At 41.2% G+C, this 12,249-nt stretch overlaps 2 long non-coding RNA genes across 6 annotated transcripts in view; one reads left to right on the top strand and one right to left on the bottom strand.

Moving 5' to 3' along the window:
• LOC135409161 (uncharacterized) overlaps positions 1–2,856 on the top strand; it is a 29,107-nt gene extending 26,251 nt beyond the window's left edge. The window contains exon 4 of the long non-coding RNA XR_010428038.1: positions 2,335–2,856. This is a non-coding gene — a long non-coding RNA (uncharacterized LOC135409161). The remainder of the gene's footprint in view (positions 1–2,334) is intronic.
• LOC135409162 (uncharacterized) overlaps positions 1–12,249 on the bottom strand; it is a 275,200-nt gene that overhangs the window by 107,458 nt on the left and 155,493 nt on the right. The gene's annotated exons all lie outside the window — the stretch shown is intronic.

The raw sequence follows: 12,249 nt of genomic DNA, 5'->3' as shown, positions 1-12,249 counted from the left end.
CCTCTGTCCGTAAAATTTCTGTACCTCAGGATTCTTAAATGGAAAACACTAGAAAGCTATAAAATATTACAGCTGTGTAAAAAAGTATCACAATGGCATAAGAGAGAAAAGCCAACTCAGAAAATAATCACTGGGATCTGTGGAAAAATGTAATTTTGGGTGCCATAAACAGCTGTGCTATTTATATTCTTAAAATGGAGCATGGCTGAGAAAAGCAGCACTTTCTTCTTACTACCGCTGTGTTTCCCAGCAGACCTTCCTACTGAAAGAACAGACACTGTAAACATATAAATGCTGGTGTGATGGTGATAGTGATTGATGAAGGAAGATCAGGATCCCATTGTGTTCAGCACTGTGAACACCTAATGATCCTTACTCAAGAGTCTCATATTTAGACTGTAAGCTAGAGACAATAATGGATAGAGTAAGATGGTAAGAGATGTACATAATGCAGCGAAATTGCTTTTTCTAATTGGGTTTCATCTTGATGAAACAATAAGTGATCCCATCATCCAAGCTTCATGTTTATAGGAATCTGGATCTGTCTGTTGTGTATGAAGACAGTCAGCAGTTCTCTGCTGTGGAGGGCAAAGACTGTATCAGGCAATTCGTTGAGCAGTAACTATACGCAAATTATTATCTCTGCAGCAAAGAAGGAATTTTGGCAACATCCTCTCCAGGTTTTTTGCTTTTCCTCAGGGAATCTCTGACTAAGTGAAGGGCACTTACGAGGTACATTATTTCATTATTCCTGCATCTTGGGCACTATTCTGCCTGCGGTGCTGCAGGGATCTTAGCATGCAGCTTGGGGTTTTGCCAGTCAGCTCACTGGAGTACTGAAGCGAAGCAAGGAAGCCAATGCAGCAAAAATGCTGATTGTACTACAGTCTGGGAGAAGTGCTTTCATATTCAACTCACATCAAAGCCTGTTACAACGTCATAAATCCTCAGTAGCAGCAAGAGAGGGACAAGAGAGAAAAGCCTGCTGTTTCTGCTTTTCTTACACAGCTTATTCTCAGCACTGTGCATCATGTTCTCCTTCATCACTCTCCATCACTTCTGAACAGTGCAGGAAGATTCTGAGATCTGCATTTGCAGGGTTATGGGTTCGCAAAGACTGTTTCCACCATGATCCAAAGGCCACAAAAGCCAGGAAGTTTCTTGCTGTTGACTCACATGCTTGTAAACTTGAGTAAACTTGACATAATAAATAGGGAGCCCCCATAGTGCCAATATTAAAAACAATTTTAAGAGTACAACAACACTTAAAATGGGAGAAAAAGATACAAAACTCTTGAAAGAAATAAAAGTAGATGCAAATGTTAAATTCTTTTAATGTCAGGAAGTCATGTATCAAGAGAGACATGGGCATAACAGTTATAATTATTGGCTAAGAAACATTTTTGTGTTTTCTGCTGAATATTTGGCAGCTTTTTTCCCCATCTTCTTCCACAGTAGCACAAGACAGATGTTCTTGAGTCTTCCTGTGAAAAGACAGAGAGCAAGAAGCAAGCAACAATAATTAATAGTTGGAGAACACGGGCATTCACTTGGGGTTGCAAGGCATCAATTATCAAATCCATAATGAGACAGTAACTTAACAAGTGAGTTTACAGCATCAAGCCAGAAATACCAAAAATGAGCAGAAGGCCAAACAGGAATATGGAGAGTCAACATATCAGTTTAAGGAGACCAAACAGTCAAGTGGCAGAGCCAGGTCGAGCTATGACTAACCTAGTGTGTCAGGATTGATTAACCAGGACTCCTAGATTTACTGAACCAGCTGAAGTATTGATATCCTGAAGCTTCCAACAAAAATATTGTTGGAAGGAAGATATAAAAAAGGTTTCAAGCAATTAGCACTGTTCTTTTATTGGGAGCAAGGTTCCAAGGGCATCTGGAGAGTTGCAGCACTACTGGGCTAGGGATAGTAATATTTTCCAGGCAACTGGTCTGACCCGTTGCTAACATAAAGAACACTGATGTACACTTCTTAGCTGCTGGGTTTTGCATCCTTCATAAAAATAACCAGGTGAGAGCTGGCAAATGTGCCTAATATAGGCCGAGACACAGTTTGACTTTCACTGCACGTGTAGTATGCATGTGCAACCATGTTGCTAAGTATTCTAAGGTCACAGAGGCAGGACATGCCTCCTAAAGTGAAAAATATACTGTTTTCAATCTCACGCTTTGAAGGATGTAGTGATAAAGACAGCAACAGAGCAGAGGAGTGCTCAAGTAGCAGAGTAACAGCAGCTTTGATTCTGTTACCAAGTTCTTCTGGTCACAAAGGTACTACTTTAGGGTTACATAACTTATACTTTCTATTTGCAGGTGGAGAGATGACAGGCTGTACATTCTCTGTCCTTGGAGGTTTTCAAGACTGGATAAAGCTGGAAGCAATTTGGTCAGATTTTCAGCCAACCCTGATTTGAACGAGAGGTTGATCCACAAACCTCCTGAGGTGCCTTCCAACTGGAACTATGCTGTGCCCATGGCAGCATAAGGAAGATGAGGTGTTGTTGCCGATGGACAATAGAACAGCAGCTTCTGGCCTTTATTTCCTTCAGCCGGAGCAAAATGTTTGATGACTACTGAAGACAAACTCTTCCATGCTTCACCAGAAAGAGTCATTGGGTATGGCTACAGAGACAGCTCAACCTCATAGTGCAAGACTTATCCACATGCATTTCTAGTTAGCTTAAACTATGAACTCCTGAGCCAATGAGTGCTGACATTTTGAATTGCACTGCATGGACACAAAATTTAGCCAGGCATTTAAGTAATGAGCAGAAATTTCTCTTAATCTTGTCATATTCCCTTGAAGGCAGTCACAAAATACAAGTATAAACTATTCCTAGTGCCTGTCATGCCTGCTTTTCTAATGCCTCACCTCATGAACAACCCAAACACATAACTTTGTTTCCAGAGATTTTCTAGAGTTCTGCTGACTGTTTTTCATTCTTTCCGTGTCTATCTTTATATTTACTGGCAACTATTTTCTCTTCATTTATGCATATAAATCATGTAATAACACCAAGGTTATGCACTCTCAAGGCTACTCTTCCACAGACTCAGAGTGTTTTTTGACAATGAACAGTGGCTAAAGCTGAGAAGAGACACAGGGAGCCTGCTGCCCTAATAAAGCTGTCTGACCTCTCAATGCAATAAAATAACCCAGAGTATAACACAAAGAAAAGGAAAGGATGCATTATTCTGTGGATGTAGTTGACAAGCCATCACAATTTGCTGTTATTAGAAAGCTTAAAGCAGTACTGGCTATGTAGGCATTTTCCTCCTTGGTGAACACAGTTACTGCTGGTATCTAGTGCCATGTGAGGCACACCAACGAAATACAAGAGTGCTCACATAAATGTGGCCTGCCATGTGGAGGTATAAGGCACGATAAGCTGTGTGGTGCAAAGGCAAATATGCGTGTTTGAAAGCTGAGAGCAGGCTCAGGAACTTCATGGCTTAAGTAAGTAAAGACCAGATACCGAAATCATGTTTCAGGGACTCTCAGCTACGCTTCTTGGGGCAATGAGGAGCTGATGAGGAGATGCTGATCTGTCCTCGACTCATAGACAAGTTAAACTAAGAAATAGGCATTTTGTAACAATTTGTAACTGCTTGCAAGAACAAGGTGGGCGGGGGAGAAGCACATTGTGAATCAGAACTAATTAACAGCAGTGTGGAACTACTGCAAAGGAGTATGGCCTTATCCCAAAGGACTAGGGGTACCAGTTTTTGTGAAGTTCGGAGTAAAAAAGCTGTATCTTGACAGGATGGTGCAGAATACGTTAAACAAATATATTTTTGGTTATATGCAAATTTTATCAGAATGGTATCTGAACCAGGGCAGTGTCAAATCTTCCTGTCATACTCACTGAAATAGTTCATCGCTCAGTTGAACTGCAGGACTATCAAGACCTTTGTTACTTGACTGTGCTCTATTACTCTGAGCAGATGCAATGACTTTGGAGATTGGGTGCCCGATATTGTTGCACTTTCCATATTCCATTATTTTGTCTGCAACCCCAAATATTTCCCGGGGGAAGGCCACCTTTCTTTGAGCTGTCAGTGCGGTCACCTCTGTACAGCAGGGGAGCTGGAGCTGCACCTAATTAGCTAAACAGAGTAACAACACGGATGACCTCCAGCCAGCCCCTGCTTACAAGACAATGAAGCAAAATTCGTAAATACCATGTAAAGAGGGCCCTGACAGCAGCAGTTGCCAGTCACATTTGGAGAAAGTCTATAAGCCCTTTACAAAGGTGAGAAATTTGTAGCGTGAGAGGCAGGTTTGACCTAGCTTTCATCCACCTGGCTGAGGTATCCACAGCAACAAAGACAGGCTCTTATACAGCAGCATGAACCAATGGCCACATAAACAGGCAGGGAGCCCAGTGGTTCTGCAGTCTGCAATGCTGGCACAGAGAGAGGAGAAGTCCAAGGCAGAGGGGAAAAAGAGAAATGTGTACGGAACAGCAGGGTCTTTTCTGAGGCTGAGCAGACAGACCTCAATTGGCACAGGCACAGAAAACCACATTTATCATCCACCCACAGACCTGGGACTGCCGGCTTGAGCACTCTCATCAGCAGCTTCAGTTCTCATAGGCATCAAAGAGGGGTGGCTTGCAGGGAGGTAGGAGGGTGAAGCAAGCTGGGAACTGGGAGGACACAAGGACAACAAAGCAGAGTGGAACAAGGCAGCTGGTTTACAATAGCAGGAGCATGGGATTGTCTCATGGGATTGTGCAAACGCCCAGGAGCTACTTCTGGAACGGGACAATCTGTCCTGTAATGACAGGGTTAATTTTAAATTGGCAGAGAGCTCCTGGGACTTTTTCACTTCCAATGTCAAATCTCTGGGGCTGGCAGTTGCTAATTACAATAATATGAGGTGACAGTCACATGAGGAGTGACGGATGGCTGAGCGGGGCTGAAAATCCAGAAAGTCAGATCACAATGAATTATAGTAGCAGGATGCAGAAACCCCTTTCCCAAATTTTGTCTTCCTCTCTCCCCACTTCTTTCCCATACCATATGCAGCACCACAAAAGCAAAACAGTACAGAGAAATCATTCTCATGACTAGAATGCAAAATGGATGGAGGGCACCAGGAGCTGAGTTTCAATGTCTACGCTGTCACTCCAGCTATCCAAATTCACAAAGCACATGGCAAAAAGGGACCAAGTAAGCATCTCATTTCAGTTCCCACATAATATTGGCTGCCAGATAGCATCTGTCTTTAGTGACTGTTACAGTAAAATCATTATGAACTCTTAAGAGTTTATTTTGACACAAAGAATACTACACAAAGAAAGTACAAAACCATGAGCTATAAGTGTTCCTACTCAGCATTCGCTTTGCATGGGCCTGAAAGGTCAAGCAGAGATAGGCTCTTTTGAATGTAAAACTAAGACACTTCTAAGTCACATTCTCAGACCTTTTTTCCCTTATCTAGCTCATAGAAAACTGGCTTTGGCTCAGCCCATTCCCATGACCAGCAAGTGAATTACAGCTACTGCCATTCTCACATCAAAGATCAATTCAACCGTGACCTCAGACTTACCCCGTGGGTCTGTGCAGAGTTATAATGAGTGATTAGTTCAGATTTTCCCCTCCAGTATTTCACAGTGATGCTATGAACTGTAGGTCACAGTCTATGCTAGAGAAAGCCATGTGAGAACTTTCTAATGATACCAAAATCCTCTGAAGGAGAAACCTGCTCCCCAACCACAACAGCTGGTTTCCATGGCAAGGACCACAGCTGACTGATCTCTTAGCACTGTTCAATTGGACAGCTACAGTCACCCCCATGGAAAAGGGTGGCCCGTATTAAGCCCCAGGTCAGTAGTCCATGGATTTTAAAAATGCTACAGCTGTCTGCTGTGGCCGCATCTAAAAGGTTTCCCATGGATTAAATTGAAATAAAAGTTAACCGACCCTTACGTGAAAACAAGCTTTGTGTTAGACTTCAAAAATAAAAAAAATAGGACTGGTGACCATTTTGTATCTCTTTGTAGACTATGGAGAGTATCTTAAGAACACTTTGATTCCTTTTCACAACTTCTGCATTTAAACATAACATTTTTCCTACCTGTTTTATCACAACAAACTTTCTATATGCTTCAAGAACCATATAAAGCTACAAATTTTGAGGTCAGACTTAGAAGAAGATGAAAGAGGGAGAAGGTAATTTATCATAGATCTATAAAAGACTCCTTATATATTTAGTAGAAATTTCACTCAAATGTTCAACAAGACCACTGGAGAAGAAGTCTTTTTCTGAAGGACTCATGTAAAGTTTTAGAACATTTCTGTCTCTGCTGATCTGGTGATGACTGCTCTTTCAAGAAAGCTCTCCAGCTGTATCAGATAGGAACCAACAAAAGCAGAGAGATAGCCAAACTTGAATTTAGCTCAAAAACTAAATATAAAGCTATTATGTTAAAAAAAAAAAATTCCTCTCCACACACACACATTAAAAATAAAAAAGAAATCTTCGATGAAAAGGGGAATTCAGTTCCTCAGCTCATGTATAAAAAGGTCCTGGTAAAATGCTGTCTGCTAAATCTGTGACAAGATTCAGCACTGACTCAGCCTGAAGCATCTGCCTCTCTCCTGAATCAATGCCACCTGAATTTCCTGTAGCGTCAAGGCTTTTTTAATTTCTTTTGGCAGCTTCACCTTCAGACTCTGCACCCTGCCTGTCTAGACTTAATACTGGACTGTAGCTAGAGATTTGTTACAGATTTCAAGCATATATGCTAAAAGAAATACTGATAACAGCTACTGCAATGACAATAGACCTTTTTAGTAAAAAGCACCAGGAAAAAACACGTAGCTTTTAGCAGTGACATATGATTGGAAAAAATACCATGCCCTGTCCTGACATTTGAAACTGTAATAGCACACACTCATCAAACTAGCTTTTCCTTGTTGTAATGATCCTGAAAGAGTCTGGTAATCATGACAGCTCTGTAATCTGCAACAACTTTGGGGAATTAATTTATTAGCATAAATTGTAAGAGTTACTAGAACAGCACAAATTTCCAGCCTGAGGAGCAGAGCAGGGAGGAACAGTTCTACCACTGCTGTGACAAAAGCCTGAATTCAATTATGATTAAACCATGCAGGAAGTTCTTCACTTTTAGTGGATCTGCACAACAAAACAAAACAAAAAAACAAACAGAAAAAACAAACAAACAAACAAAAAACAACCAAAAAGGCGCATCAATTTCTGTTCATAAACTGTGCATGACTTCTTACTATACGTACGTAATAGTCAAGTTACAGAGTATGCCCAGGTTTGAAGAAAGGCTATATCAGAACTGGTTAAATATCCCCTAGTAAATCTATTTGACATTACTTCTGGGAAGAGATCTGTGGAAGTCAGTAATGATGGCAATAGGCTCCTTGAAACACTAGGAGATTCTATGTAGCCATTCTAGGATGTCTGCACAAACCCTGAAGTTGATAAGGCTGCCTTCCCTTGCACAATTTAGCTATTTTCCACTCTCCAACTTTTCCCCACTCTAAGCTTTACATGAGCAGGGAAACGTTTCTCACAAAGGTTTAAGACTGTTGCTTGTGAGCAGTCTTTGGGGGTAATCTGATCTAGCAATGATGATCAATGTATGAAACAGTTGTTCACTGATTACTTGGAAACTGAGTTTTCAAAATAATAGATTTTAGAGTTGCAGAAGAAGAACAGTTATCATGGCACCTAGACAGCTTCCCAGACCAGGAAAATTTGTTTCAGTTGTTTCTTTACTAATGTTTACGTGCAGCTTTCTTACCCCTTCCTCAGAGACTTTACGACTTTAGTTTTGCTTTTCCTGTTTTCTTCTATTACTTAATCCTTAATTTAATACTACACATCCAGGCAGGAAGCTATTACAAAAGTAATTCAAAGGCTTATGTTAACTTGGAAAAATAGCACTGCAGATAGTGCTTTTCTTTCTTCACAGCAATATTCCATGCGGTATCATACCAGAATTTTCTACAGCTACTTCCAAGAAGAAAACAGCTCTGCAATATCCTCCAGTATCACAGGATCTTAAGCAGTAGTTTGCCTTTTGCAAAGAAAGAAGTACACAAAATAGAAGCTGAACCAGCATCTCTGTAGGGAAGAAGCAAGAAAAAGGGATTGGGAAAGGTGGGCTTTCCCAGGACTGCAGTCTGATTTTAAACTGGTGCCTAGATGCTGGAGTTTAAAATCTGTTTCTAGCCCTGAGGTACTGGTGGACACTAGGTCTACCGTGGAAACTAATTTTTTTTAACCTTTCCTATTTTTCAAAAGGGTGGTTGAACTTAAAGTACTTCGAGAACATCAAGTAAATGGGGATAGAAAAAATGAACTCCAGCCTTCACCACATACGTTACTCTGAAAGGAGATAATATCTCTGAGCTAAAAATTTGACTAGGATATATCTTTATCCCTTATGAAGCATGGCCTTCTAGCAGCTTCGCCCTCCATAATACCAAGGCTTCTGTAATGTCATTTCAAAAACATAATAAAGGAACCCCAAATCCTCAAACTTTTGTAACTACTGACAGTGCAGGAAGCTTATATATATATATATATATATATAAAAGTCATGCTGCAAAGATGACAGGGAAAAGTAATCAGTAATTGAATTCAATTTACAGCTCCCAGATCATGCAGCCTCCCTGACTCATCCAAGCCACTCTGCTTTATCAGAACTGCCAACATCACACTGAGACAGTATGCAATAAAATATGGAAAATGTGTTCACAGTGTGCAACCTCAATGTAGCTATGAGCTGACATGAAAAACACTTTCTTCTCTCAGTGAAATGCCACGATGTGGCTGCATTAGCTTGGAAGCAGATGTATATTGCTGCTGCTCCTGTCACTGCTCCTGTCACACCTATTTTGCATATAGGGGACTTCAGGGCTCAGGATATACACACTCAGCCTCCTTCACCAGCAGAAAATGCAAAGCTTCATTTCTAGCTATAGTCCTGAGCAATATGGGATGGAATTGCTCTTGTGCATCTAAAGGATGAAGTGCTGTGAGGTAACACCTTCATATGCCACTTCTACCCTCATAGTGGGGAAAAAACTGGCTGCCCATGAATCAGACCTTGCAGACACAGGAACCTGAGTAGCACAGATACTCCGATAAAACCACGTGACACTACTTTCATGCAACTCAGTTTTGTAGACACAGATCTAGTTTTACCTGTCACTGACCAAGTCTGAACCCTTGCTTTTCTCATTGCAGCTCTAGTGTCTCAGTGTTTGCCAAATGATAAATAAAGCTTTACTGTTCTTGCTCTTATTTTAGTATAGAGCTTGGGTACTAAAATAAAACCCATTAAGCTGGCTACTGTTACTCATTCAATAAGTACTACTGCATCTATGATTTTAGTTCAAAGCCCTGCAATTTCTCTCCATTTCATAGCTGTAACATGGCATGGTAAGAGAATGGCTCCAAAGCAGTAATAACACCTGCAGCACTAAGTAGTGCTACATCTACAGCATCTTCAGCAGGAGAGAAACACAGAATAATTCAGGTTGGAAAGGACATTCCTCTTAAAGCCTCTAGTCCAAACTGTGCTCAAAGTCAAGCTAACTCCAAAGTTAGGCCAGGGAGGAGAGGTACCAAGAATAATCACTTTCTTCTGCCACCATTGGGCAAGACTGAAAATAAATACTTCTTTGTGTGGATTAAATGCAGCATTTCTAAAAACTGGTGGGGAATAAAATTATCAGCCAATATAGATTCCACTTCCGATGAAAGAGTGGACTTAGCCCCTCATATTTGCTGCTTCTCTGACACTTTCTGCCTTTCCAAAGATTAGATGTGCAAGGCATGGATCCGCTGTTTTTAAAGTCAAATTAAAGGACAAGTAATTTCAGACAGGAACTGATTTTTAAATATCAGTGTTTTCTCATAGTGCAAACTGTAGCTGAAGCCAACCAAAGTCACCAAGCTGCAGACTAGTTTGCAGCTTTTCTAGTCACTGGGTTTTGAACTGTTGTACTTGATTCACTGGCCAGAACAGAATAAGGCACAGTGGTTAACATGCCAGTGAGTCAATGGAAATGTAGCCAAAATTGCCATTCTCAGCACTGGCAACATCAGTGGAATTATCTGGGTAGGAGCAATGGTGTGAAATGTTAGGAAAACATCACTGGTAGTCTTTGCTCCATGACCAAGAAGCTGTGAACAGCAGAGAGGAATGAATTATTACTGAGAAACAAAATTCACATATGCACACTATTCTCTTTTTTTAACCTCTACAGGAATTTTCAAATCACATTTCCTCCCACTCAGAAATACTATTTATCTTCAAGGTGACTAAAAACCATCATGTCTGTCCTGTAAGAAATTCTGCTCTCTTCTGGTTTTCTTCAATTCAGAGAGAAACATGAAATTTAATATTAAATGTTCCCAGAAAGCACTGGATCCAGAAACGCAGAACTGTAGATTTTCAGTCAGTCCCTGGTCAGGACATGTCTAGACTCTACAAGGAGTTGTTGTTTCACATCTGCCATGCTCACTACCTTGCCTGCACAGCTTCTTCCCCCAGCCAAGCCACTTCTTGATTACAGTGCAGGATGGAAGTGCCACCCTATTCGCTAACTGGGATCAGGCAGGGTAGACTCTATGTAAGAAATGACAACAGACTCCTCAAAGCTTCCCAGGCATGTCAAAGGTAGGCAAAATAAAAATGAGTCTTTTCTCCATAGAGCCCTCCTCCCCACTCTTGCCCATAATTTCGTGAGTTATGTAAGAACTTTCTTCCAAGGCATGGTGCTTATAAAGGGTTATGTGAGGTGAGGATCATTTATATATGATAATGTGGTTCTTCCTGCTAAAACTTCTTCCAGAATGCCTCTCAGGCATATACAACAGTGTGTAGTGCTCCCAGATGTGACCACGTTTCTAAGGAAGTAAGAGGGAAAAAAACCACTCTACTGAGTTAGCTGAAAAACTCATGTGAGATTATGCAGCTCATGCACTCTAGCGCCCATCATTTAGCTACAGGGTTTTTAATCTTAAATTTCCACTCTCTTTAGACTTTAACTACCTGTGTCCCCTACTAATACCTAAGATCTAGAGGAAGGCTGCTCCAAGGAAAGGGGTCTTTTCTGTTGTCTCCATAGCCCCCTTTCCCAGGCATCTGGTGCTGCTACAGCTGGAGATGAGGCACTGAGCTGTATCAGCAACTCCCACCTGCCAGGTGCATGTGGATCTGCACTGGCTGTGAGCACAGACAACCGAGATATTGCTGCACTGTTTTTCTGGAAAAGAGCCAACCACCACCTATAGTTTTGTCAAACAAGGCTCAGATACAAGAAAAGCCATTAGCTAAATGCACAAAAGGACCTGGTTGATGAGATGAGGCAGCTTTTGAAATCCGAGGTTTATAAGTAAAGGTACCTGCCTCCTGGGATGTTTATGCTCCTGCAAGGCCATGACCAGGAACAATGGGTTTGGAGATGCCTAGAGAAGAGCAAGTCCACTGTCACCCATCACAGGTCTTTCTGTCAGTACCAGCAACAGAATAAAAGCTCAGATTTTCTTTTTTTGTGCATGGAGCAAATGGGGAAGAGAGGTAGTAAAAACAGCGGAGGAGAAACTTGCAGCAAGAAATAGTCTCAAGATCCTTTGACTTTGGCCTGTCTTAGTTATTAAAGCATGCTCAAGTCCCAGAGTTTTCTATGGGTCAAGTACACAGTTAAGTAAAGCACACCATTTCACTCTCCTGAATAGAGTAGGTTCCTGATAAAGAAATAGCCCAAGGATGTTGCGTATACACACTTTCCAAATGGCAAGTCAGATTCTGAATTTGCAACACAGCAGTTCCTCAGCATGTTTCTATCCCATGATATTCTCAAATTAAATCATCTGCCAGGTCCACAGTTTCATGGAGCTCACATACAGTTATAGCAAAATCAGTTCTGCATAGAAGGAGCCAATGCCCTACTTCTCAGGGTGGGCTGTTTACATGCCAAGACAGAGTCTCAGTCATTTGGGCTCCACCTTCCTTCCAACCAAACCAAATCAAAATTTCTAAAGGAGTTTTTACAACAGCTGTGGTGAATTCCCTCACCTTGCCCAATTCCCTTCTTTCTAGGCACTGGCAGAATCATGTCACACACATCTAGGGAAAAGAGGGTGGTCACACACACACACATGATCACATTTTGTCACATGTTACTAATGATGGAAAACAGCAACTTCAAATAGAGCTTTAATTTCAAATA

Source organism: Pseudopipra pipra, chromosome 2, assembly GCF_036250125.1.
Source record: "Pseudopipra pipra isolate bDixPip1 chromosome 2, bDixPip1.hap1, whole genome shotgun sequence".
NCBI lineage: Eukaryota > Metazoa > Chordata > Aves > Passeriformes > Pipridae > Pseudopipra > Pseudopipra pipra.
Note: the sequence above shows the minus strand (reverse complement) of the source record. Positions and strands in the feature narration are given on the sequence as shown.